General features: G+C 40.9%; 1 long non-coding RNA gene across 1 annotated transcript in view; it reads right to left on the bottom strand.

Annotated features, from left to right (window-relative positions):
- The window catches only part of LOC147149596 (uncharacterized), an 81,055-nt gene that overhangs the window by 43,769 nt on the left and 9,772 nt on the right, over positions 1 to 27,514 (bottom strand). Inside the window, exon 3 of the long non-coding RNA XR_015086135.1 lies at positions 20,762 to 20,904. This is a non-coding gene — a long non-coding RNA (uncharacterized LOC147149596). The remainder of the gene's footprint in view (positions 1 to 20,761; positions 20,905 to 27,514) is intronic.

Consider the following 27,514-nt stretch of genomic DNA (forward strand, 5'->3'; position numbering starts at 1 on the left):
ATTAAGGTCACCGATGCGAACCACTACAAAGACCGACTACGCTGTGGACTGAACGTATGTGGACAGACCGTAAACCCGATCGGATCAGGCCGTGGCATGACGGAAGGAATTGTTCCCACGCCGGCCGCGTGAGAGTCATCTATGAGAAATTCCAGTCGATCGCGTGGTGAAAATGAACTGCGACACGTCAACACGTCAAGCTCTGTGAACCACTGCAATGGTCCATCGGTCAACCGCAGGGTGACTGTGAACAGCACATCGGCGAAGACTGGGCAAGCAATGTGAATCGCCACAAAGTCCCTGGATTGATCACCGGCCAATTGCAGGGAGACCAAGAGAGAATTGATCCACGCACACTCGCGTGAGCCACTACACCAATCAAATGAATTGCACGTAGTCAGCCAGCTATGTGAACCGCTAAGAAGACAGACTCCAGGCCAGAAGGTCAGCAGTAAAGAATCCCACGCAAGCTTCATGAAAGTCCACTAAAAATATTTTTCGAATCTATCATTAATTGGATACAATTTTATTTTGCATTAAAGTGTAGTACAAAACCTTTCTTCCCAGATCACTGTTTATTAGAGTGAAAGTCCCCCCAATTTTTTTTTTTCAAGAATATGTTCTATGCAGGTCCACTAGTTGAAACAAGGCATTCTGATAAATATTGTGTTAGTGGAATAAGAGTTAATCCACCCGTTTTTAGCCATCTCAGGAGGCGGCCAGTCGACAAGAAGTGACAAAATGGCCGCCCGCCGAGATGGCTAAAAACAAGGTGGATTAACTCTTATTCCACAAACGTAATATTTATCAGAATTCCTTGTTTCAACTAGTGGGCCTGCATTGAACATATTCTTGAAAAAAATATGTTTGGGTTGACTTCCTTTTTAACTACTTATTGTTGCTTTTTTTCGGTATTGTTTAGTCATTTAAAAAACAATAATTATACAACAGTTACTGGGTTCTGAGTACTAAAGGATTTGGACAATTTAAGTTGAACTCAGAACGATTCCTCGATCATGAAAATAGTTGCCGATTACTTTGATAATCGATTATATTGTTGCGTAACCCACCAATTTTTGCCACCTCCAATGCGAACCACTACAAAGACGATTTAAGACACTCGCATGGGCTCGCTTTTAGGTCCACGCCGGCCGCAATCCGGGGCGAGCTGTCGTCGTAAGACAGAGGAGATGGATTTACATAGTGATTGTGTTTGCTGATTTGGCAGGGCTGCAGCTGATAACTTTTAGCGATCCGCAGCATCATTGATCTCCTTGATGGATTTATCGACGAGGCGACGCGCGCGGGGGGGCGGTGGGAAGCGGCTTCGGACAGCCGATCCTGCGATACTTGGGGGTGCGGGAGGCTGACACGAAGCGGCTACCTGCGCGTCCGTGAGCCTCGTCTCATTTCTCTGCTTTGTCTTGTGGATTTTTTGTTCCCCCCCACCCCCCCCTCCCCTCACCGCCCCTGCGCTCACTCCTCCCGGAGGGAATTGTCTGTCAATGAAGGCGAGCAAGCGGCACACTTCTTAATTGTCGGGGAACAATGCATGCGAAGGAGGAACCTGCCGGATGTTTGGACTTCCTTATCACAACCATCTCTCTCTCTCCAAATCACAAAGTTGAGAGGGAAATGCAGTTATTAAAAGGAGCTCTGTCAATATTTTTAATGCACAAACATTCTCAGGCAAAACGAGGAGGAGGAGGAGGCGGGACAGACCAAACAGGAAGCGCCTCAAAAATGTATGTCGGGATGTTTTTTTTTTTTTTTTTCTTAATCAGTCAAAGATGGCCCCACTCATCAGGGGTTGATTGCGTCGCTGTTTTCTTCCTGTGCAAGATCACAGGCAGGGAAGAAAAATCGGATGATGCACAACAAGAACATTTTGAGCCGTTTCTTCCCAAAAACACTGAAACTGTGACATAGAAGCTTCCCATTGTTTTGCAGCTTCCTCCGCTTTAATACGTTCATAAAAATGGAGGGTCAAGAAATGGGTAAATAGGGAATGAGTGATTTGAAAAAAACAAATTTGAATTTGAGGCTTCTATTTTGAAAATAATCGGAATGATGGCTTGATATGTGAACATGTTAAAGTTGGAATGATTTGAAGTGGTCAAGAAATGTAATTGGAAGTCAGGTAAATATCAAAAAATTCTCAATTTTGAGGTTTTATCTTATTTTTTTTTATTTTAAAAATTTGGGAGTGGGAATGAGCTTTGGATGTTGAAATGGTTTGAATTGGTCAAGAAATATGGTAATTGGATAAATGTGGTTTTAAAAATCTGAATTTGGGGCTTTTATTTTGAAAATATGAAATACTCTTGGAAGGCGAATGAGCTCAACAGTTTGAAGTTGGAATTAGTTTAATTGGTCAAGAAATGTGGCCATTGGGGTAAATATTTTTTTTTTATGAATCTCAAATTTGGGCTTTTAACTAGAAAATGTAAAAACATTTGGAATGGGAATGAACTGAACACTTTGAAGTTGGATTCTTTGAATCACTGAAGAAATGTGGACAACAGGTAAATGTCATAATGTTTTAAGTTGTGGCTTTTATTTTGAAAATTTGGGGGAGATGTTTTGAATAAGTTTCATATACTGAAGTAGGAATTTATGATATAAAAACAAAGTTGGAGGTAAATGTGTAAAAATGTCTTAATCTGCGCCTTTTTCATTTGAAAATGTGGGGTGGAATTCTCAAATGTGGAACATATTTTGTGGTCGGAAGGTTTGAATGGGTGAAGAAATGAAGAAGGAGAAGGGAATTATGTAAAAATTGCTTTAACGTGGGAAATTCAATGTGGAAAAAGGGGAAAATTTGGTGAACATTTGTGAAATGTGAACGTGTGTTTTTAAGAAGTTCCGAACGAGCTGAACTGCTTTTGGAATGGCAATGTTGAATTTCTCTTTTGGAATTACGGGGGAATTTCGGGGTGAAAAATGCGGACTTGTGGGAAATCCGGCCATTTTTGGCAAATGTGAAAAAGAGCAGCCCAGCATTCACACAATTAACACTCAGAAAAATAATACTATAAGCGTCATTTCTGAAAACTGCTTCACATCTGTGTTGCATTTTCCTTCATGAATGCTCACATTTACTGTATCAGCTTGAATGTACTCAAAGATCTTGCTTTCCCGAAAATAACCAAATTAATATTTCTGCTTTGTGAGTCTGCCTTTCACTAGGCGCGTCCTCTTCTAAGCATCTCAAGGTCGTTGGTAATGTGGAATCTATAAAACATCTCAATAAGGAAAGTTATTTGAATTCTTCCCTTTTTTTTTTTTTTTTTTTTTACAGCTCGTGGCTTACTAGTTCCCATTTCAAGCAGTTTTACAAATGAATCCTACTAGACGATGTTGAGCGTATGTCAGCAGATGAAATTACTGACGGTAATTGCTCCCATCCCAGGTCTCTCTCCCTCTCTCTCATTCACCCCCTCTCACATATGCACACACACATTGCATCTTTTTACATTGCAGTGCCGTCCTATGAAGCCGATCCTCACACTATTTATTGTTCAGTTCAAAATGACAGAGGAGCTTTGTTCGCACGACAATTTAGCGACAAAAAGTACAAAAGCAGAGGTGGGCATTCCGTCACTGACGGACACCCATTTTGCTGACGATTGACAAATGACGAGACGCCTTTTAAAAAAAAAAAAGACGGACTGACGAAAGACGGAAGTGGGTTTTCATCCATCAATGTAATCGTCATCCGTCACTGATGGACCGTTAGTCCGTCAGCGGCGTCCGTTTTCCGAGGTTTTCGACGGACTTCTGATTGACTAACTGACGGACTTAACTGATGGAATGACGCTTACAATTCAGTTGGTCACGAAAAACGACACATTGACGAATGACGGACGGGTACCTCGTTCGCGGACGGATGACGAATGATGGACCAGCTACATTTTGTAAAATGCCCACTTCTGTCCAAAACATCATTCAGGGTTACTTAAAAGATACAAATGAGTTCATCGCATAACCACAAATGCTTCAATGTTTTGCTTTCCTGTTAATAAGTCAACTTATGTTTCTGAGAAGTGCTTCACGTGTGGCATTTCATTCCACCACCTTAAACACTTTCTGAATGGATTGAAAATTGCTCATTTTTTTTGTTTTCCCAATGTATGAATGAATATTTATTTCGATGACATTTTTTTTCCTTGAAACAGCTTTGAAATTTTCCTTTCCAAACTCAAACATTTACTGCATAAACTGAACAATTTCTGCATTCCTGTGAATCACTGAGCTAATATTTAGTCATATGAGAATTGTTTCGGAGAACTGCGTCGCGTCAATGTTGTATTTGGTTGTACAAACATAAAAATGCTTTAGGTGAATCCCTGAACTACAATTAGCTTGCATTCGCATTGTTTTAAAGAAGGGCTTCACATTGTTGTTTCAATTTTATTCACAGATACAAATGTACTGAATGAACTGAAAAACGATTAAAGTTTTGACTTACCTGGGAATCACTTAACTTTTTTTTTTTACTACCATTTTCACTGTTTAGGCCAATAAAGTCTTCATCTTGGAATGTTTTCCTAGCAATGTTAGCATCTCTGTCAGCCGCGATGCTAACATTGTTGCCTTGTTATAAGGATACAAAACCATTTGTTATATTCTCTTTAGATTTCATCTTTTAAAAACACACAGACCCCCCCCCCCCCCATACCTCCACTCCGTGCCAACTGGGCTCACATTGTTTCTTCCTGACAGTGACGCTAACGTGCGAGTAGGTGAGCCCCCCTCGGGCTTCTGTACATCCACGTCGGGCTCCATCTAAATCAGCACTTGTCATCACAAAGTCATATCACGCAGCCGGCCACTAAGGTGCAACATTTCCCCCGCTCCGGTGCGTGGACGCCGACGCCAGGGGCCATGACATTAAACCTGTCCACTGTCACCATTAGCCCCCCGCCCTCTCCTTCCGACCCGTGGGTGCCTTCCCGGCCGGTGAAGCTAAGCGCATGTGACTGGCTTTAGATTCGAGGCGGACAGCAGCACACCTCTGCTGGCCTGAATGCATTCTATAATTATCTGCCACACCTTGTAGCAGGAAGTACGCCCCGGTGAGAGTTCGCCTCAATGTCAGGCAAATGGCTTTCATAGTGACAAGGTAGTGGAGCAGCTCCAAAGGGGATGAAATAAGATTTAGATAGAGTTCCACCGAGAGGAGCGAGGCAGTGGGGAAAAGAGGCTGTGACTGCAGGAAAAGAAAAAAAAAAAAAAAAAAAAATCCCATTTGATTCGCTTTTCTTTTTGAATGTGAAATCACTTTTGTCTTCTGCGATGTATTTACAGCAGTTGCAGAACTGTTTCTGAGAACTGCTTCACATTCCTGTACAAACTCTAACATTTAGGGTATACAGTGCCACCCGGCCCCCTTCCCCTCCCACTTCTCGCATGTTACCGGCTCAGCATTCGCAAATTTGACACATTCGCAAATTTTGCGGGGGGGAATCTAACCTCCGTCATTTGCTCGGGCCAAAGCATCGAACGGAATATTGGTTAGTGGTTTGGCACCATCTTGTGGCAACTTGATGCCAAGGAACTATGTTGAAGTGAGCTGAGGATCTTAATGTCGACAAAAGTATCACTTTGACACGATCTTGTAGCATTCACACGTAATAGGGGTGGAAAAAAACAACAACAAAAAAAACGGTTTGAACCGTGCATCAAATTGAACCGAATCGTTCCACTTTGAATATGTATCGAGATACACGTCAAATGTTTTTTCTTTTTGGTAAAAATCTTTGAAGATTTTGGTTTCGTGCAAGAAAGTTCATTTATATTTAATCCGGAGCACCGTTTCGGAGAACTGGGATTCAAGGATGTAAACCTCCTTTGTGACATGACATCGTTTGTTTTCTTTGCTCTGCCTGCAAAATGGATTAATGTGCTAATTTATACTTTTTTCCATTCATGTAATGACAATTGACTTGTTCCGTGCAAGATAAACTGAAACGGAGCCACTGAATGTCCATTCTGCAGCAAAAGCATCCGCTTGAAACACCCTTGAAGGCCGATGAGCGGTGCGACCGCGTAAAAAAGCATCAATGATTATTTTTGATGCGTTAGAGCTGATTTGATGGCAGGGGCATCAGCTGCTTTGGGCCGATTGATTTGTCAGTGAGGAAAGAGCCAATCAGCAAAGAGCGGCCAATCGGTGTGCAGGAACATCGCAGAGATTAGACGATTTGAAGCCAATCGATGAAAATATTCTCTGATTTGCGGCCGTTTCGAGCGGCCGCCCGTAAATCGGGCGTCATAGCGAGCGGCCAAGTTAGTTTGCAATAAAACAAAGTGGCTGACAGGCAAACTATAAGAGATGAATTAAAGGTGTGCGAGAGGAAGTGCCGTCTGGCGTGGTAATGAGACAGAATTACAGGCCGCGCATTCTCACTTGCTTCCCTTGCAGGAGCTGTCAACAACTAATGGGCTGCGGCAAGTGCCGCTATCCGTCATCCTGCTTCCCGTCCCACATATTTACGCACTTATTTATCGCCTTGATGCAATATCATCATTTTTAATGTTAAACACCCTCCATTTTCCCCGCAGCCGTGCGGCCCTTCATCACGGGGGCCGCATATGGACGCGGGCAGGATACGGCCCTGGCTGAATCAACATTCATTAACGGTTGAAGGGCCGCACCTTGATAAACAAGCCAGCTTCAAAGTGGCTCGTTTTTTATTTGGCTTTATTTATTTTTTAAAAGAGACGAGCTCGGAAGGACACTTTCTTTTTTTTTTTTTTGTTGTTGGTTTTTTTTACCCCGGAAAAGAGCTTGCTCATCATTGAAGTGCGCGTATCTCTTGATGTTGAGTTCACCGCTTGCCACTGAAAAACTCACACGCTAGCCGCGTCGAGTGACATATCGGCACGTGTACATTCAAGCATGTGGTAAGCTCCATATTTTGAGTCCAATAAAAAGTGTCAAACAAGGACCATGTATCTCCAAGTTTAGCGACACGTATTGTCGTATTGTCGGTCAACAATCACAGTGTGTGTGTGAAATGGAAGTGACATGGAATTACTGTCCACTTAGAAACATACGGTATACATATCTACAAATTCTGGGATGTATAAGGGGACTGTGTAATAAGAGAATGTATCTCCAAATTTGAGCTTCATATTGCTGCCGTCCAAGAAAAACATGTACAGTGTTTTCATAGTTTGAGTTTGAGTGGAAGCAGGTATCGCTAAAGTAAAAATAAATAAATCAAATGAAAAAAAAATCAATGTTGGTAGTATAACGTAATGTAAAGCATCTACTAATTTTCAGCAATATTTTGTCTGGTAAAAAAATATGCATCTCCGATTTTAAGTTGCATGGTCTGCCAGTGTGCAATAAAAAACATTCATCTCCACATTTTGCCGCCTAATAAAAGACAACAAAATAATATCTACAAAGATTTTTTTTTTTCTTTTGAAAAGTGACTTTACTCCATCTTGGCCAGGCATCAAGGGCCCACACTCAGTCTTAATGGAGCGCGGGGAGAGTAATGATGCTAACCTGCCCAAGTGCTTTTGATTCCATCATCCTCCACGGGGGGTCGGGCAGCTTTATCAGCAGGAAGTAGCTAAAGTGCCTGTCGTTTCATCATCCGCAATGTCAACGAGAACACCACTCAGCAGACCGAGAGGGAACTCCACCAAGGTTGAAACGTGCGCACGCGTATGCTTGTTAGTTAGCGAGTCACTCTTGACTCATTGACAAACGGAAATGCTACATGTGCTAATTAGCTCAATTAGCTAACAACTGAAAAAACACACCATGGCTATATGTGTTTTTTCACTTTATACCAGACAGATTTTTTATTTTATTAGGCTGGCGCAAGATCTCAACCAGTGAAGATGTCAATCGTGATTGACTTCACCACTCTTTTTTTTTTTAATGTTCTTTTTTATGTTGTGTTGTTATCCGCGCGGATTGACAAAGTAAGGAGGAAAGATGACGGTTTTCAAGCGGCGTGACTAAAAGTCAAAAGTGGTCGGAAAAATAAATACTCAAGTACAGATAGCTGAAAATTCGACTTCAGCGCAGGAACCAAGAATTGGAAATTCGGGACTCCCCACCATTGGTGATGAGTAGCATTAGCGTGTTAGCGGTACAGTACCGCCTCCCCTGACTTTGCTTACCCTTGGAAAGCTTTGCGCGCCCTATGATCTAACATCTGAAGAGCTGATAAAAACCCTTCAGTTGCCTCAAAGCGGCTGCTGGGCTTAACATTGTCAAAAAGCTTTTTCTCTTTTTTGGGGGGTGAAATTCTCCTGCCGTTTCGACCTCCTGTGTATATTTTATTGAGCTCCTCTCATCCCACGGCGCTGCCAAAATGTATTTCCGAGCTCATTAACACATGACATGCATGTAGGGGGGCGAAAAGGGTGGGGGTGCTTGGGCAGCAGCAGCAGCAGTGAAATCATTGTTTTTTTTTTGATATGCAGCAAGCTTTTCATCTTTTTTTTTTTCTTTCCCCGCTGGAGGATTAAGGCAAGTTAATGAATTATCCTCGTCGGGGGCCGAGAGACAGTGTGTGCACACTGCACTATCCCACGTCTCATAACACCCGAGCTGTTTGAATGTATCGAACCGAGAGCGGGCCTTGATTTTTTTTTCCCACACCGATCATGCGCCGACCCACTTGGAGTCGGTCACCTTTGCCTGCCTTCGGAGACGACGACGTGAAACACTTTTGAAAGCCTCCCCTCACCCCCCCCCCCCCAAACGCCGTTCAAGGAGGCCGTCTTCCCCTTGGCGGGAGATCGTACATTGCCGATCTTTAAAAAGGAAAACGGCGGAATATGGCTGGAGGTCGCCGGCCTCATGTTTGCACGAGCGCCATCAAATGCACCAGCACAAACCGTCATAATGCGCAGAGACCTTTACTATTTTGAAAATGAGCCCTCAAGGGCGCCGTGGGAACTCAAATTCATCCCCGAAGATGTTTCTCTTCACTTTTCTATCATATAAAGCAAATAGGAAAAAAAAAAGTGAATTGATTGAAGGGGAATATTAAAGCTGAAGGACAGGCAAGACGGATGGATGGAGGTCAAACGGCCGGTCTGAGTTTAAGCGAGATACATGCAGAGCAACAATCGGGAAAAAGATCAAAGTTAGTAAACCCACGATTGTCAGATGAAAGATTATCCTGAGCGATTAGCCGGTGGTCTAACCTGTGTCATTTTTTTTTTCCTCCCCAACCTGCTCAGAAAACTGCTAGGTGGCCAGACAATCGTGAATCTTAAATCTGTTCCAAAAGTGTTATTGCAAATCCTCATCTGTGGTGAACACCGAGTTCTGCACACATGGGCAGTTTTTTTTCTCATGACATTTAAAAAAAAAATGTTTGAAGCAGAATACATATACACCGGCAAATCAGTCTTTGGCTGGGTGACAAAGTTCTAGCGTTTAACTGGCTACTCCTATCTACTCCTCTCTATAAATGAGAGTTGTTGTCTTCTTCTTCTTCTTCTTAGTTCATTGGCGGATTACATCTCTTTGGTGCATACCACCACCTATTGTACAGGAAGCACAAAGCGTTTCCATAAGTAGTCAATGGAAGTTACCCTGCTTTATTCCACCCCAAAAATAAACACACGATAAGGCGGGGCGTGATTCTGTCAGTCGTCAGCCAAGCGGACATCTGTCAGTGACGGACTGAGAGGTCCGTTGGAACTTTGGTGACGATGACACAAAAATTCACATCCGTCAGTGCTTAGTACGGGGATTTTATTTTTTATTTCCCCATCATTCGTCAGTGACGGACTGACAGACCTTCCGTCAGTAAAATATTATCCTGAGTGATCCCCGTGTGGAGCGTGTTACGAGTCATTTTTTCATTCGGATATGCTCGGCGGTCGTTCATGTTAAAACTTTTCAATATTTACGAAAGCAAATCCATACGTGAGTGGGCGGAGGCAGAGACTCACATTTCTCACAAATCATTCACCGCACTAAAAATGACAAACAGTTTGCAACCACAATGTAGTTAACAAATGCGGTAAGCTACAAGTGTTAGCCTAGCGTGTTCTAGTCTTTGTATTTCCCGGAAGTCTGGATGCCCCGTGGCGCCGTTGCCTCTCACAGGTAAGTCCTGATCCAACCAAAGACATCATTATGCGTGTGGTGTGCTGTGTTGGTTTAAAAAAAATCTGTTATTTTAGTCCCCAGAAATGAGCGGAGTGGCCCTTTTTAGCGAGCAAAGCTTATCAACAACAACAACAAAAAAATGTGTTGGATTTCACTGGAACACTTGGGGCTTCCATTTCTCATCCTTTTGAGTTCTCGAGGGGTTGGACTTAAAAACGCTTCCTGAACTTGAGGGGACAAAAGAAACATCTTGAAAAGGTTGATGACAGTAGGATAAGATGGAGTTATTTGTCCTTGTTACTGAGGCCAAGCGTGCAGCGCTCACTGAAGAGGTTTTCCGAGTAGCCTTCAAATCCTTCGGTAGCCTGGGAAAGCCACACTGAAACCCGACAATAACGTGGACATGTCATGGTAAATACTGATATCTTTGAGCCTAATGATGACACGGTTAGCACCCAAAAACATCCTTTAAACTCAACCGAGATTTAATTACCGTTGTCGACATGAATTCTTCAATCTTAACCAGTCTTTGGCTGGCTTTTCAGTCATTGGGTAGCCCGCCCGCCCGTCCTTGTCCATTTCGGTACCCAACGAATGCGTACTACACGGAACTGTCCTGCTTCGTAAATTGAGGATGTCTGGTGAAAGCTTATTAAGCCGTTTCTGATGTCAGGATGGTGCTAACAGCGTAGCTGCAGTTTACATTGTGGTTCGCTATCTTTTTATACTAACATCAGCGTTGTACACTTCGTAAAACGTTATTTCCTGGGGCAAAATTTGTAAGTCAACATTAATTGGTGATAGTTGTGCTGAATTAATGCAAGTCATTATCAAAACGTCCTCTAAAATGACACCAACTGTGTGATGATGCCTCCTTGTGCGTGCGGGTGTGTGTTTAGAAGATAATAGAAGCCATTGATTTGTTGTGGGGGAAAAAAAAAAAAAAAAAGTGTGAAAATGAAGCGCCTCTCATGCTGCTTCATCAGGAGAGTAGAAGTATTGATCGGTGTTTTTAATGAAGGATCATTTAGATATGTCTGGAAAAGAAAAGGCGGGCGCATCGCATCATCATCATCATCACATCCGGGACGGGGAAGAGAATGTTTTTCAACGTGATGATTGACATTCGGAAAGCAACCGTTGAAACCTTTAACTGAACTTATAGTGCACATTAATGGAACAACAGAAATGCAATTGCTCGCAACTAACGACTAACTTAGTGAAAGTACAAATAGTGAATGGAAGTGAAAGTGAACAAACGGAAGCTGTTATTAAAAAAAAAAAAAAAAAAAAAAAACGGGCGGATGGATAATCCTGGTTGTAAATTTTGCTCAATGCTGTTCGTCTTCATTCCAATTGGTGGCGCTAATGCTCGTTACAAACTAGTTGCTAACTGTCATACAAATAGCATTAGAAGAAAGGTACAACAAAACATTTCAAGGCCGCACAATATCTCCAAATTCCAAACTCCTCATTCGTTCATTAGCAGCTAGTCTACTCGTGTATGTAACTGAAAGCGGGCAGAAAACAAAAGAATGGCACTTTTCTTGAAAGGTGGCGGTAGCGCTCATTACAAACTCGTTAGGCCTACTAATTGCCGATTAAATAGCGGAAGGAGAAATGTGTAAGCAAACAGAACAAGAATAGCACACGTACTGGAAACTAGCATTAGCTATTTGTACGTTCGGGAGTTGTTTTTCAGTTATCCATGATGTAGCATCTGTGCCTATTCGAATAAATGCGAAATGAAATATGTCTTAACATCGTCATGCTAATATAGAAACGCAAGAGAAGAACATTACGGGGGACAAAAACCTTTGATTCTATGACAACAAGCTGCCGCTTCAGTCATCCTGCGATGGCTTTAAAACAAATGTTTGTGTCACACTTTCTCGTAATGCCTCGCTCATAAAGGGCAAAAGTGGTCCATAAATGGCGTCAGAAGGGAGGCGCTACCCACAATGCACTGCGGAATGCGGCGACGAAACGACGACGGGGTGTGAGGTGGCGTCCATTTTTAATATGCGCGTGTCCTATTAGGTGCTTTTAAGTGCATTTTGATAATTGTGCTTTTGTACTTTTACGGCCCTCCCGTCTATTCCCACTTCAATTTCCCCTTTTATCGGACGTTTGAAATATTGATCCCTGACAGATAAAAGCAAACGCCATAATCTTACCCGGGTGAGTGGAATACACGCGGGACCACCAGCAGCCTCCCCACCGCTCCCTTCAAAACCTTTATTACCTTTATTCGTCAACACAATTTGCTTACTGCTCTGGGATGTTTATGTCAGTGTTTGATCCCCCCCCCCCCCCCTTTTCCTTCCATCCCTCATGACATTTTGCAAAAAACGCAGCACAAAGGGGGGTGGGATCCCGAGGTGCTTCCCATGATTGCCGCTGCTTAAACCGCTGTCAGCGCTGTCAGGGATAACAGTGATTTATCTCCATAGCACTTTATGGAAGTTGGTGTTTTGTGTTTAAAAAAAAAAAGGGCGGGGGGGGGCTGAAAATGCTACTCCCCAATCAATCATGTTTTGATTTTTATATAAAACACAACCACCCCCCCAACCCAGAAAAAAGATGGTGTAAATAACACCTGGATGGAGCATCTTGTCATCATATTTATTGAAACTGAGAGCAGACCGCCGCCAAAAGGCCCGTAGGTGGCGCTAGTCAAGAGACACAACACAGGCTTGATGCTCCCTATCAGAGGGAATCATCCAATTACACTTCGTCGGTCGGAAAATTCTTTATTTATTGACAACGAATCATTTATCTTTGCTATGCCAGTGAGATCTATAGTGACGGGCGGCAGGTACACAAACAAATCAGAATAATACCTTTGTGCTCAACAATTATTTATTTATTCAACCTTTATTTAGCCAGGCAAAAGTGATTAAGAGCAAAATTCTTATTTACAACTGTGGCCTGAGAAGAGCCAAGCCTGTGGAAAACTAAACAGGCCCAGCAGTAAATTTGTGAGTAATTTGAGACAAGAGCATTTTTTTCCACCGTAATATTTTTGGGACATTTTTGTTTGACGGTATGCCGTAAAATTTATGTAATAAGAAAAGATCATCTAGATGAATCACTTATTGATGGTGCGTTACAAATTAACACGCGTCATCAAGTGCTTTGATGCTAACCCTTTCGATTTCAGTGAGATCTTAACGTTTTGCATGCGCTTTACTTGTTTCCGTTTTTTCTTTTATTTTGTTAAATCGGGCATTTAAAAATTCATCCACCTCAGTAGCTGTAGACAGGGAAACTGTTTCTGTTCATTATTTCTACTGTATTCATTTCGGGGGAAAGAAATTTAGAGACCTGACTGTTTTGCACTCAGTCATCTTTCGCTCCACGTAACAGTTCAGCTGTTATCCGTTTGTTCATCAATTAACCTAGCAAGCATGTTTAAGCAAAATCACACTAAGAAGAACATAGAAACTCCAAGATCCATAACCAGAAACTTTGAGGGAGACGTGCTAAACACTAGGCCCATAGGCCCTTCCACAGCGCACATGGGAGACCCTTTAATCAACCTAACATGTACGTTTTTGGAATGTGGGAGGAAGCCAGACAGCCCCAAAAAACTCTCACAAGCGTTGGAGTAGAGATTCGAATGCTGAGGTTTGGGAACTGCAGACCAAGTGTGTTAACCACTTCCTCACTGTGTCTTCCTAACAAACTTTGGTAGTTACAAATGAAGAAAAATGGAAATGTGAGCTCCCACTGGCACAGCAGCTTTTAAAAAAAATTTAAAAAAATAAAAAAAAGAAAGAAAGAAAAAGAAGAAGACGACGAACTTTATATTTAAAAAGTTGAAAGAGTTTTGCTTGTCAACCTTCTAGTTTTAGCGTGATGAATTGTTTGGACGCTCATCCGCACACATATTAGCCGCTCTGTCAGCTCGAGTGGTCCTCTGAGCAAAATGAACCTTCCCCCCCCCCCCCCTTTTTCAGCTTTGCAAACACTATTTGAGATTTAGTGCAAACATTTGAGCGTCGGCCTCGCTGTATTGACTGGCCTTTGACAAGCGTAATCCTTTTCTTCTCTGCAGTCACTTCCACCGCGCGATCAATCAAGGGCGTCAATGATGCCCCCCGCGGGCCGCTATGAAGTGCAAGACGCCGAGCGTTCGATCGGCGGCGGCCAGCCACCTTGCCGACTTTCGCCATAATATCGTGATTGATTCATCTTCAAAGATATCTTAAGTGGTTGGCTGGACGGGCTGTTTTTTTTTTTTTTTTTTTTTTTTGGTCTACTGCACTCTTTTTCATTAGCCCCCGCTCGCCATCCTTTAAGACTGCAACACACATCAAAACTGGAGATAAATACACTGCTTTTGCTGTTTTTATTTATTGGATGGATGGATGGATGATTTATTCCTGCGCTTTCAACTTTGAGAAACGATAAAGCAGCAAGGAAGTGCTCTTTGAACGCCGATTGGGTTTCACCACTGCAAAGTAGAAAGTGGATGACAATGGAAAAGATTCGTCTGATAATGAACGTACTTTTGCGCTGGCGTTATACTTGTAAAAAACAGACACAGGGTTCAAATAGTAGAGTTCACCTTTTTGCCCCCTAACATGTCTGCTTTGCGTCATTGCTGTGTATAAAAATACCAGTGTTTGCTCACACAAACAAAAGAGATTGAATAGAATGGAATTTCAAAGGTCCATCACAATTTGAAAAAACAACCACAGCAAAATTTTGGAACGTTATAATTTATGTAAATATTTAAGGATAGTCAACACAATTTTCCCAATGGGAATACTTTTCGTAAAAAATATAATTAGAATTTCAATATTTCAACCATTTTTAACAGCTTTCCCCATGCAGAAACATTTTAATGAGATTTTATTTTCATTTGACCTTTTTTTTTTTATAAATATACATTGAATGATTTTTTAAAATATATATTTGTAATATAGTAGCTTATACTTTACTTTACTTATACTATACTGTTGTGTTAAATATTACCCCCAAAAAAATCATTAAACATATTTTTAATTAAAACCATTATAATGAAAAAAATTCTAAAAATATTTAATGGAAATAGAATTAATGAAGTTCCGAAATAATTTTCCCAGCGATCAAAAATATTTAATATTTAAATTATGTATTGTTTAAATTTTTTAAATATATAATATTCCATTTGAATTCAATTACTGCAGTTTCTAAACACATTTTCCTCCAAAGAAATTACTATTACATTTTCCAATCCATCCATCCATCCACGAATACCAAAATATTTTAATATATAATATTCAATTCAAGTACAATTCATCTGACTCCTAAAGATGTCCCCCCACGGTAAATTATTCTAATTAGATTTTATTTTAATTGAAATATATATTTTTAAATGCTTTGCATTTTTTTCAGTGGACATATAATTAAATGTATTGGAAGAAAAAGAATAAAATCAATGTTTTCCAGTAAAAAAAACAAAAACAACAAAAAAACGGAATTTTAAAGTGTAGGGGACACAAAAAAAGTGACCCTAAAATCTTTGTTAAGACGGAGTATAAGTACACATAATGAAATTCCAATGATTACTTTGGTAAAAACGTAATGAAGAGGCCTGAAAATGATGCCGAAAACTCAAGATTTTCGTGAGCTGGCTCCGCCCACTGGCCGTTTGATCCAGTGCGTGCGTGACGTCACTGGCCCAGCCGCGTCGTCTTCAGACTCTGAAAATGGCGATGACAAGATGTCGTTTTTATTGTTCAATTAAAGGAGAAATGAAATGAATCCGATGAAAAACCACGATGAGCACACTTCACAGCCGGCAAGTCAGAGATGTGGCTCGATGACATCATATCCGCCTTCTTCACGAACAATACAACTTATTCAATTTTTGAAAAATCGTGTCCCATACACTTTTAACTCATTCACTGCCACTAGCAAATGTATTCAATCCCAGCAACTCGTTTATATTTTTTTTCAAATTTTTGCAAACGTTAGCATAAAAGAGGGTCTGAAAATGTCTGCCAGTGAATGAGTTAAAGTATTTGTGAAACATTTTTCATTTCGTCGTAATGGAACTAATCTGATTTCCAAATCGGGTTTACCTCAGATTTGTTTTTAGATTACAGCTGTATTTCTTGTAAATGTAGTTCTTTATGAAAAAAATATGAATAAATTATATGATTATACAACAAATTATTTACTCTCATAATATTATGGCTTTAAATTGCCTTCACATTTATTTTTGTTAATTTCACCTTTCTTCTCGTCTTTTTTTTTTTTTTTTAATTTCCCTCTGAAAATATTATGATGAAGCAAAACACCTGAGTTTTCTTTCACAGTTTAGCTGTGTTTGGTTGAATTTTTCTATTTCTACAATTGTCTATGGATAAAATTGTGAGATATTGCTCCATATTTTTGCACTTAGTCATTATCTGGTCTACGTTAGCGGCCCTTAAGAGTTCAGCTCCTATCTGTTTAATTTTTCATTTTTTTTCACTGAATATTGTGGTTTTAAACATTACATTACATTACAAACATTACAACATGACAATTGTTTTTTTCTTGTAAAATATATTCTTCCCTTATTATATTACATCATTATTCTTGCAGTATTTCATTTTTATTGTTTTTTTTTTTTTTGCCATGACAAAAAGATATTTATTGAACAATACGTCAATTAGTGAGGTGGTTATAGGTGGACCTAATCCACTAGTAATCCAAAGGATTCCGTTGCCACCTGACATTTACCCTGAGTGTCGTGCGTGTCAAGCGAGTAACGCAGCCGCCGTTCTGGTGCTCTTTTGTGGGCGAATATGAACGGGATGAGCGCGTTACAAGGCAGAAGCGAAGCCCACACAAAGGCGCTGCGCGGCATGAAGGCAAGTGTAGTCATTACAGCAACAGGCGACGGTGTCACTGACCTCCAGATTGCTTGATCTTGTCTCCTTTGTGTCGTCCCATTGCAGCGCGCTCATTGAGTGAAATTGTATCTTTTCATTTGGCCTCTTTTAAAAAATGTCCGCGTTATTGAGAGCCACTGAAGCATAGTGCTTTTCTTTTTTTTTTTTTTTTTTTTTTAATGTCTTTTCTCCCCCCCCCCACCATCGCCACCGCACACACACTCCCCCCCCGTCTTACTGGGAGGTATTTCATGAACAGCTGGGTCCCGGGAGAGGAGAGGTTAGTGAAAGAGGCGCGCTGTGTATAATTCAATAATTATCAGGTGTGCATGGGCTGCATGTGTGTGTGTGTGTGTGTGGTGGTGTGTGTGGGGGGGGATTCCCCCTGCCCCAAAACCCCCACTATTGGCAGGTGTCAGGTGACGGACAGGCTGTGTCACTGGCTTTCTATTGGAGTGGTCACACTTGCTCCCGACATTAACATAAGCCGATGAGAAACACTTGAGCCTGGCGTCTACTCGAGACAACCCGAACCTCATTGGGCAATGCAAAAAAATTAAGTGAAAACTGAAAAAGAATTTTTTTTTTTTTTTTTTAAAAACAGACACCGGTCACAATATTAGGCTAGCTTCACACCGCAGGTCTTACTGCTCAATTTGAAAAATAATCGGATTTTTTTTTGTGTGTAAGCGTTCATAGTACATTATAAATGCGACGGTCAACGTCACTCGGGACGTCGTGTTTGCGGAAGTAAACGTGGTCGAGCGTGTCGGGGCATTTATACAGTGAAGCGATTACGTAGAAGGTAGAAATAAATACAGTACTGTATTTGGGGAAAATCACAAGGAAACCCTTTAATATCTCATTTCATGGAGACATCACTAACGATGACGTCACGTCATAACCGTGCGTAAAAAAATGAAACGATCCGATCGAGCCGTGGCTGAATTACTGCGATCGCCATAAATGTCCACTTTATGCTTCATGTTTCAAGTGGGATTCAATTATAGTAAAATAGAAAGTCAATCGTGTTACTCAAAACAACTGCAGATTCGATCCACTGCTGCCAGCACTTTTCCTCTTTTCCTTGCACGGAGCGGTCGCATTGAAAAAAGTCGGATACGTATCCGATCTAGGACCACATACGAAAGCGACCCAGGTCGCATTTGAACAAAATCGGAATCGAGCCGTTCAGACTGTCATAAAAAAAAAAAAAAAAATCAGATACAGGTCGCATATGGGCAAAAAAATCCGATCTGGGTCGCATTTGCCTGCGGTGTGAACCTAGCCTAAATTGCACGTGCAAGGGGTTGGCATCTACCATTCGGCATTTAAAAAATTAGGAATGTTCGATGGTGAGTGACAATGTCAGAGGGCTATTTTTATGACAATATGTATGAACAATATATTTTGTATGTAGTTTTCACTGCATCTCACTATCACGTTACCTTCTAAGGAAAAATGTGTACGATGGCAATATCTTTGCATACTATGTGCTGGGTCATCATTTACCTAAGTGGTTCACAAGTGTGCTGTTATTTGTTCAATTTTGCATTGACAAGCTTGCCCAAATTTGGAAGTGTCCGGACGGCGGCCTTTTCCGTTGGTTGGTCTATTGCTGCAAGCGCTCTGAAATCACTCCAGCGCCTCGCCTATTGGATGCGCTTCCTGACGTCACCGCGTAGAGCCACACCCGAATACTTGATCATACCGTATCATCATTTAGTTGACGTAGCAGTTTAACTATTAACTCGTTCACTGCCATTGACACATTTATGTGTCTTTTCACAGACCAGCCATTCAATCCCAGGTATTTATTTATATTTTTTTCAAAATGTTTCAAACGTTAGGGTAAAAGAGGCTCTGAAAATGCCGGGCAGTGAATGAGTTCATTGAGTTATCTATTTTTTTTTTTTTTTTTTTTTTACAATAGCAAAAATTGTTAGAGATTTTGCTGCATGTTTTCAATTCACTCAGTCATGGTTCAATCTACCTTAGTGGCTGTTAACTGTTGAGTTGCTACTGCATCGCATCTGCTGAGTTATTCTTACAACACAGCCCGCTTCACTGTGTCGGCCACCGACTTTGTCCATTTAACGCGAGTTAACCGCCGAAATGTGCTCCCCACATGCTTCATTTGTCCCATTTCAGGGAGTCGTAATGGCCGCCCAGGTCCAAAAGTGGCGTTCAAAGAAGGCCGCGCCTTCGTGCTACCTTTAGCATGCTAATTGCCATTCTCCTCCACAGCGGGGGATCCTGCTTGAGATGGAGGGGACGTGTGAAGTCCGGGCGAACGCCGCACCCCTGCCTCCTTCTTCCTGACTTTATTGTCAACTATGCAGGAGGAGAGCTGACACTAGACACTTTTTTTTCTTCTTTTTATTCCAGCCACTGAGCGTAGTTTCACTTTGCAACACATTGGGCCCTATATTTATGCCCAGCGCAAGTCTAGCACAAAGCAAAACTTGGTGGCATGTCTGCGAGTAGACGGCAACAAAAAGTCTCATGAGGCCATGCCCGAAAAGACGCGGGAAGTCTGCCAATTTTTGGTCAAAAGCGGCCATTTTAGGGGTCTTTAAAAGAGGAACTTTCCATGGAGATTTTTGTGCTGCCATCGGTTTGATGTTCAGGCGGGTTTACCAGCTGGCTCGAAGCATGTCTGCCCCTCTTCAAGTACCATGCGCCTGTCGCTCTGTGGTAACACTTGAATGCATGACTGCACTCTTGAAGGTGCATTTACAGGTAAGTGGCCCCCGCCGCGTTAGTTGTACACGCTGCTCACACAATGTTGTGTACGAGAACTTAAGGCTGGCCGGCAACGCTCTCTGCTCCATGCTCAACGTTCTTCATTGTCATTCAGATTTGACAAAGACGTTAACCACTGCGAATATCACACTGTGATGCCATTTATATATTAACACTGTCAACTGTAAAAAGGAATCAATTACTGTTGATGAAAAATAAAGAAATCATGTCATTGAAGTTACATTGCAAAAATGGTAATACTGGTGTACGAGTAGTACATAGAAAATAATTAAAATAATTAAATAACAGAAATGCCTTTAGAAATGTAAAAATATATATGTTTTGGGGGAAAGGTTGTAATAGAATGAAGACATAATATCATGAAATTAATGTTGCCATGTATGGAGAAAAACGTTATGAAAAAGATGTTGAAAAGGCACAGTTGTCACATTCCGAGATTAAAAGAAGTGACTTTTTTTAAATAAAAAGTTTAAATAGTTTGTGGATTTTTTTTAAGAGCATAAAGTTGTTAGTTAAGAGAAAAAGAAGAGAGAATAAAAACTTACTCAAGTTACAATTTTTTAGTTACTCAAGTTACAACCTGCTCTTGTGCTTGTTTTTTTTCTAGCATGTCAGGTTTTCGTAATAATAATAATAACTACATAAAATAATATGTAATATATTTCGAAATATTTATGAAGTAAGGGTTAGGTTCAGCAACATTTTTTTTCCTAGAATGTCATACTGTAGGTATAAATTACAACACATTTTAATATCTGTATAGCAGACGCTTTTATACTGAGGGTCAAAAATGAAAATATCTCAAAAACCTGATGTGCAAGAAAAAAAAAAAACAGGATTCATATTTTTTTTTTTTTTTAAATCAGCATCAAAAATCCATTTAGGGACACATGAAGCTATCACTGTTTCAAATGTGCTGTTGACCAGTAATGTACCACAGTAACTTTGTCCTTGTCCTTTGTCCTTGATGGAGGAGATATTCTATTTGGAAAATAGTTGAGTGAGCTTGTTGTGGTCTACTCACGTCCGCAAATGGGCGCGAGCATCATGCAGCAGGGGGAGGAGGGGAGATGCCAGCGCTTAGGGGAGGTATCAGCAGTGGGAGGTGCCAGCCTGGCTCTGTCTGGCTTGCTGGCGGGCGGGCGGATCTTTTCCAGCTGTGGCCATCTGAGGGGAAAAGCAGACGTTAGGTCGCAGCCTCCACAGTCAATTGCTTCCCTGCAAGAGGTCACTGTGATCACTGCCTCATGATGGAACCTACCGGAGCACTCGTTGCTGCTTTGTAAACACTACTTACTCGGTTTGTTAAGGACACTTTTCGGGAAGTTGGTGTGGGAAAGCGGTGTGATGTTGTCTCGAATGAGTTGTGTTGTTGTGTTGAGACTAAAGACTATGAGGGAGGTACACAAACTCCACTTCAGCATGTTAATTAATTCTTGATGCCTCAGTTGTATTACATAGAGGGGAGGATCGGAATATATTACAGTGAGATGGGGGAAAAAAAAAAAAGTCATGGCAATAAACTGATTAATAATAAAAAATATATATATTATAAGAAGAAAACAGTCACAAAGAAAAAAAGGCAAAAAATGTTTTCAATTTCAACAATTGGGTCACAACATTAGGAACAAGAATGATGTCCTTACATTATGAGGATAAAGTTTAAAGTTTAGTAAATCCTTATTAGAACAAATACAGAATATCATAATGAAGAGAATAAAGATGCAATATTTGAAGAAAAATTTAACTTTATGAGAGTGGAGTTGTAATATTTTGAGGGGAAAACATTTTAGGGAGGAAAGTTGAAATTACAGCAGAATAAAAACAATAAAGTTATTTTTTTTTTTAAGAAAAATGTAATTTTATGAGAGTGAAGTTGTAATATTTTGAGGGGAAAACATTTTAGGGAGGAAAGTTGAAATTACAGCAGAATAAAGACAATGAAGTTATTTTTTTGTAAAAAAAAAAAAAAAATCATTCTAACATTGTTAAAATGAAGGCGTAATACTTCAAGATGTTTTTTATTTTGAGACTAAAGTTTTTTAATATGTTGTGAAAAAGATGTGGTCATTTCACAAGAATATAGTCATAATAATAATATATAAAGTTGTGATATTTTGAGGAGAAAGTGGTCATTTTCCACGAATGAAGTCATTAAAAACAAAACACTACAGTGCCATCCGCTGGATGTGTTGGGGCACTGCCCCCTGTGCCCCTCATACAAATCATTCCCAGTGTGGAGTTCAAATCAGTTTGTCTGCTGGTGTTCCAAAAGTGAACCCGCACCAGTCGGTCCGCACAGTCACAACAGAGGTGTCGCTTGGGTGCCCTGGAGCCAGAGCAGACCCCGAGGAGACGCGCTATTGATCGGCGGGGGCCAAGAAAGCCAGCCGCCATTCAAGTCGTGACAGTGGAACTGTACCTCATCGATCCCGCCCTATTATTAATGGAGGAAGGCTCCACCACTCGACCCTCTGGATGCTTCCCACGCTGACAGACGGACAGATTACACCTAACACAATTATGATTGATATTATCACATTACGCCTGCCATTCTAAGATCCCTGAGAGAATTCCTGGGAACAAGGAAGGCTGGATAGCAACAGGAGCTCAAATATTGGAAATGATATTGTATAAAAGCACAATTCATTGAGAATGTATAGAAATAAACTGCTTTTACAAAGTGCAATTTAAAAAGTCTGAAACTTTCATTCACAGACACAAACACACACACACAGAGGAATATTTGTGAATTGGTTTGTGCCTTAAGAAACGTGGCCCAGTGAGTGACATCAGCTCTGATTCGGGTCGGACATTTATTATGCGGTTAATTCTGCTCCCATTTCATATTGCCTACAGTACCTTCATGCGACTGACTAACACACACACACACACACACACACAAAAACGTAAATGGTTAACAATTGCCCATAGATGCCGCGAGTTGATGGCAAAGTACGGCTCTTGTCCGAATGAAGCTCCTTAGCTCTCCTCAACATAGTGCCTTGGCATCAAAATGCCACAGGATGGTGCAAAAACATACAAAAGTGACATTTTCAGCAAAAAATGAAAGAGGCCGAAAAAAAATTGGCAAACGTGAACTTGTGAATGCAAAACCGCAAATGCCACTGCATCACAAAATATACATTTTTGAACATATAGACAAATGTACAACATACACAGAGCGATTAGCAATATGAAGTGTGCGATGAAATCCTAATCTGATTAAACTGGATTATGATGCAGAGTAACAGTGCTTCAACGATGAATATGGCACCTGGTTCACGGTTCAGTATTCACAAATTTGCCTATTTATAGAGATTCGGGAGAATGGCCACCATTAGTCAGCGGAAAATTCATACAGTCATTGTTTTTGTGCTCAGGCCAAAGCCATGTCTAATAGAAAAACATTGCTTTGCTGTCATCTTGAGGCATCTTGATGTCCACCAAGTGAGGGAAGGAGCGTCATTTCGTCAGGCCATTGCTTTGAGAGAAGACAGAGCTTTACCCCCCCCCATCTTGTGGCGTCGATAGATAATTACAAAACTCTCTGGGTGGATGTCAATTACTTGCTGATTTTCGCTATTGACGGAACACCAGTGGATTAACTCATTCACTGCCATTGACGAATTTACGTGTCTTTTCACAGTCCAGCCATTCAATCTTAGGAATTTATTTTTCAAAATTTTTCAAACGTAAAAGAGGGTCTTAAAATGTCTGGCAGTGAATGAGTTAATCGTCTTGATTGTTATTCCACTAACACAAGATTAATCAGAAAAGTGTGTTTAGACTAGTGGAGGCACATGGAACACATTGCAAAGGAAAACTTTTGACTTGAGCTCCTCTTTCGGTTGTCTTCTTTAGGCATTTGATAGCTAGCGCCCGGCAGAGGAAAAAAAGAGTTGGAAAATGTGGTTTTCGGACCGGGGTGAGTCAAATCTTTGCCGGCCCTTTTCTTAGCTTATACAAATCCTAAAGAGTTAGCCGGAGGGTATGATGATATAAACCACTCATAACCGTCATTGGAGTAGTCACGCAACCGTCATTCATAACCTGGAAATGTCGGCATTGTCGTAAATGAAAGACCTCCGTAGACTTAATACACAGTACCCATCATGAGTGCCTAAGTGAGAGGCTAAGTGTAATTGCAAGTACATATTGCCTCATAAGCCATGAGGAGAACATTAAAGCTCTAATAAGAATGTTAGTTTTGCTAATGAATTGGACATTAAAATGGAACTGCGGCGCGGATGCAGATTTAATCCAATTTGCAGCGACAATTGGAGTCTGAAAAATTCCGGAAAAAGACCCCTGGCAGCGGTTTGCAAGCGGGCCATAAATCGCTGTCATCTTAACAAGACGAGACGGAAACCAATTTGAAAGATTCTTTTTTTTTTTTTTTTGGGCCGATCACTGAAAACTGAGTGGAAAATGAATTTGAGCGGGCTTGTCGTTACACTTGAAGCCTCATAAGGAGTGACTTCTTCCGTCACGCTAATCCAATTGGCAGTTACAATGATCTCCACAGAGGGCTCGACTTCTGAGCCGTAAAGGCGGCGCTCCGGAGGTGAGCCTCGCACGCAAGCCGGGCCCAGCGACGTCCCTGTAATTGAATAATAAACAATGCCCAAATCGCATTATAGTCGTTCGCTGTAATTGCATTAGCGGAAACCACATAATAATAACATAGAGAAATGGATTGAAAGCCGTATGTTGGTCATGGGCTCTGGTGTGCTACTTCGGCAGGCCGCAATGGACGCTTCACACAGTATGCATGTAACATAATAGGCATGAACGCAAACACGTGGGATTGAGTGTTGTCTTTCTGCTCGTGCGAACACACTTTGAGCTCATATTAGTGTGGCCTGAAATACAGTGAACTCTATATGAATCCACCAAATCGTGTTTTTTTTTTTTTTTTATCTAAGTGCTCTTTTCATAATGTCTTAAGATTCCACCAAAGCCCGGGCTAGTAATAATAAGCAAGTAGTAATTGGTGTCAAGAAAGCACAGTATCATAACGTGACACATAGGCTGCTCTAAGATCTTTGTATGTCGTGTTTGTGGAAGTTAAGTGGCTATAAAAAGCTCAAGCTAGCAAAAACCATGAACCGTGTCGCACTAACGCACGCATGACCATCAGGCTGCAGCCAATTAGAGCGCACAGGGGGACCTGTGGGAGGGGCTTCAATACAGAGATTACTCAGTACTGCTGCTAGAACGATTGATGTGGAAATGAAAACTTAGCAAAATTCCATCCGTTCAACCATTTTCTACAGCAATACAGTGGGTTTTTTTTTTATACCACATAAAAAAAAAAAAGACCTGTCCAATCAAGTAACACCTGCAGTGCAAGTACTTATTAAAAAAAAAAAGTCCCTGCACTGAAAAGCAGGGTGTGTGTTACGACACATTTACCATCATGGCTTCTCCTCATCGCTGCTATTTGATGACATTTTTCTCCAGCATTTAGACTCAACATATGGCACATATTACATTACTCTCATATTGTCTTTTGGCCGTATCAGCTTCCTTGCGCTTGACGTAGCGACATATGCTCTCTCTTGACAAGGCTCTTATCACACCAGCAAGTGGAAGACTCTCACTCGCGGCAATTAGCTTTCAGCACGCCGCCAATAAATACGATGGGAAAGCATTACCTTTTATTGAACTAGGCTATAATACATACAGAGTGTTGATATTTGGACATGATTTATTTACTTCCTGTAGCAGCTGACCTCCGCTCACTGTGCAGCCAAACTTGGAGGAGAGTCACTGTCGCAAAGACATGACTTTAACGTAGTTTCACTTTGAAAGTTGCTTGACGGCTCATTGGAGAAATAATAATATCCAAAATAATCTGCCCACTTTTGCACAGCCAAATTCAAATACCATAATAGTTGCACGTGTTTCGCATATCGTTCAACAGTTGTATTTCACAGGAAGATAATCGTATTCAAGGGTCAAAGAAAGCTGTTAGAACAGTCTTTGAATCGAAATATACTTTTGTTTTTTTTTTCCCCACATTAATTCCAAGATTTTACTTTTAGAGTAAATATCGGTTCAAGCTTTGTAAAAAAAAAAAAAAAAAATGCGATTAATCGTGATCAATTATGGACATTTTATGCGATTAATTAGTTAAAAAATTGTAATTGCTTGACTGCACTTATATATATATATATATATATATATATATATATATATATATATATGCGCACACATATATATATATATATATATATATGTATATATATGCGGACACATATATATATACAGTACAATGTGTCTAAAAGGTGTTTTTTAATAAGTTTAAGAGTCTTAAGCACGTTAAAATGTGTTGATATAGCACATGGGGGGGTGAAAAAAAAAGGAAAAGTTTGGTCTGTAACATATCCCCGCAGTCAACTGGGGATCACTGTTCATCATTTCATATTAGAGGCTCTTCAGCCTTGTCAAAAAAAATGACCCCCCTACTGGTGGCAGGTGGTATTGTCCAGCTGGATAAACGCATAAACAGCCCTTGTGGGCCCAACAAAAGGCACAACGCGAGCATTTCATTGGGCCATTGTGCGATTATGGCTGGCGGCCGCTGTGAATGTATTTATTAGTTTGCAATACATGTCTTTTCCTGTTGTCGCCGGGCCCTGCCAGGATAATGTCGCTTTTTGTTCCCCCCCCCACCCCTCCCCACCCAGTGCGAACGTCGCCCCGGCTGCCAGCTGTCAGGCCCGATACCGTCTCATTTGGATTACCATCCCACTCGCTGAATGCCTAATTAGATTTGCTGTTTTCAATGGGCTGATTGCTCTACAAAGGCGCCGACAGCATGTCGGGCTCACGTTTCACAACTGTAACAATTAATAACCGCGCTAATTAGCATTGCGCGGCTGCTGCAATTGATTATGATGCCACTCCATCAACACGTGCGGATTGTTATTAATAAAGTGCTCTTTGCCTGATCCGGAGGCCGGTTATTAATTGCGTAAATTAGCAGGGTGGCGAGGTAATCGAGTAAAGCGCCAATAATTGATCTAATTTTTAGTGACCGCTCCCAGCGGGACGATGTCACGCATCCGTCCCCCGAGCGAAGAAAAATCACCTCATTAGCAAAAGTTTAATCCGCATCATAGCTGTTAAACACGGGCCAGCTTTAAGGTCATATTTGAATGTCGCAATCATTCGCCATTGATCGGCTGTAAATGGAATCAATGTCATGTTTGGAGAAAACAATAACGACTAATGGATGGGCCCGAGAACCAACAGCTTTATCGGATAGGAGACGTAACAGTATGTACTCTTCCACTTTCAGAACTCATTATGTCCATAGTGAGAAATGTCAGGACGTGGCCAATAAGCAGCAGCGGCAATTAGCAGAGATGGGATCAAGTCACACGTGCCAGTCTCACAAAAAAAAAAAAGTTCCTGACTGTGGGCTTTCAGGTCAAATTTTGGGGTGGCATCTAATGCAAATAAGCATTTACAATATGCTGGTGGAGGAGAAACTGCACAGCACACTACATAACGATGTACACAAAAAGACTTAACTGTTTTAAAACAATATTGACTGATATGAAATAGTTCGATTGTATCGTCCAACCCTACTAAGCACATTGTTTAAAATGGACCAATTTATTTCACTCTTTCACAATTACGTTGACCTGCCATTAATTACTATCAAAATAAAATGACTTAAATTCAATTTTCTCCGATTATTATTTTCAATAGTTGAAAAAAAGAAAAAAATGTCAATATGTACCGATATCGACCAATATGAAAC

Source organism: Filicampus tigris, chromosome 3 (genome assembly GCF_054856515.1).
Source record: "Filicampus tigris isolate MCC_2025a chromosome 3, RoL_Ftig_1.0, whole genome shotgun sequence".
In the NCBI taxonomy this organism is placed as follows: Eukaryota; Metazoa; Chordata; class Actinopteri; order Syngnathiformes; family Syngnathidae; genus Filicampus; species Filicampus tigris.